This window comes from Sapajus apella, unplaced genomic scaffold (genome assembly GCF_009761245.1).
Source record: "Sapajus apella isolate SASKATOON/1434 unplaced genomic scaffold, GSC_monkey_1.0 scaffold9077, whole genome shotgun sequence".
In the NCBI taxonomy this organism is placed as follows: domain Eukaryota; kingdom Metazoa; phylum Chordata; class Mammalia; order Primates; family Cebidae; genus Sapajus; species Sapajus apella.
The window spans coordinates 859-2,587 of record NW_022445998.1 but is presented as its reverse complement, the minus strand read 5'-3'; the positions used below and the strand labels follow the sequence as shown (position 1 = coordinate 2,587).

Sequence of the window (1,729 nt, the reverse complement as noted above, 5' to 3'; positions counted from 1 at the left end):
CTCTCTATGCCTTGGTGTGCCCAGTTCTGAGAGGGTCAAACATTAATGGGGTCTTTGCTATGCTTTAAGGCTCAAAATGATTGTATTCAGGTAAAGCCTTATGTAGACTAATTCCTTCTCAGCACGCTAAAGTATTCATTCGTTAAATGTCACACAGAACAAGCCAGACTCTTGGTAGAGGTTGAACGCAGACAGGGAGCTTGCATGGTTTCAGGGAAGTGAAAGATAGAGACTCACTTCATTCTTTACGTGGGGTGATCCTTTCCGTCTTTTGGCACTTCTCTGGATAGCTTGTATGTGGCTCAAACCTGTAACATCTTGGAAGATGTGGCTGATCCCAGATAGCCTCAAATCGTAACACAGCCTCCCTCCGCTAGATTTTCATCCCTGACCCAACACATGACAGTTTCCTCCCAACCCAGCCTCAGTGAAGGTCAAGTTCAATGGTGTGAGCTCCTCCCCCAGCATCTTCACACTGTGGGCGGCCTCGTGCTGAACCTTCCTGGCCAGTTGACTACTCCAAGTGCCCATGGGCAGCCTGGCTCCTAAGCTGGCTCAGGACGCAGGATATTTAAACCAACAGCCACAGGTTGGCTAGGCCAGGAATGAACTTCCCTTCCACTGACACAGCCCGGATGAGCATGAGTGGGAATGAACTGGGGATGGGGGCGTCTTGCAGGTGCTTCAGCAGATGAATGAGTGGAGAGAGTGACCCCCACTGTCTCACTGACCATACTTTCCATAGCAATGTGATCAGGGTGAACTCAGGCCTGATAGGAAGGGGCAGTGGCTGCACCTGCACAGAGTGGGCACATTCCTGCTCACATCCTTCCTCACCAAGACTCAGTTTCTACAAACTCCTCATGCCTCCCTAGGCCCATAGGGGCGGGGGAGAGTCCCTCTCCTCTTAGAGGAACTTGTCTGTCCACAGCATTTCAGATTTCCCATCTCGGAGGACTCTATGTGAAAGTCTCTCAAATTGCCAACTGCTGAGGCGGACTCTTCCATTCTCAGGGTGACAGCTGAAATGGAAGGGAAGACGCTAATCAGTGCATGGCCGTGGGCAGAGGTCATGATGGAATTTTCAAATGTGCGACTGCCTCACTCTGGGTTCCCGTGGCTCTTATCCAAACGTGTATTTTTCATGTACAAGGGCGTGATTTGGGGGCACCTGTTTTGTTTCATAAACAGAATCACTCCTTCCACGTGATTATATTCTGTTTGTAAAAACAAGTTACAGGACAAAAGGGACTTGCCCCATCATGTGTAGCTGATAGTGTGAACACAGAAAGTAAACATTTGAGAGTAAAAAGTTCATTCCAGTGTTTATGCTTAGATGTTAGTGTGCTGATGTGTAACAAGGTTCTGGGAAGGCACGCGTCCCACGCGCCTGTGAAAATCCACTCGCCATGCTTATGAACTACGGAAGGGTCTGAACTTCTATTCCTGATGTGAAATTTCAAAGTTCGAATGGAGCTTTAAAACCTGTGTGTAGGAAGCTGTTAGCGTCACGCAGCCAGGAGGAGGCCCCACAAGGAGAGGCTGGGGAGGGGAGTTGTGTCCATGGGGGTGACCTCAACGTCAGTCTCTGCCTGGAGAGCCAAGCTGTAGCTGTGCTGGCCAAGGGGCTGGAACCAGCTGCAGATGCAGGGATTGACAGACCAGGGGACAGAGAGGAACTAGGCTGAGTAGGGGGAGGGAGTCTCTGAGTGGACACGATGGAGGATCC

General features: G+C 50.3%; 1 non-coding gene across 1 annotated transcript; it reads right to left on the bottom strand.

The window, feature by feature from the left end:
- Window positions 1-1,330: 1,330 nt before the first annotated feature.
- On the bottom strand, window positions 1,331-1,432 carry LOC116548277. The gene has a single exon (XR_004267376.1). It is a non-coding gene; the product is annotated as a small nucleolar RNA U13 (small nucleolar RNA).
- Between the last annotated feature and the right edge of the window lie 297 nt (window positions 1,433-1,729).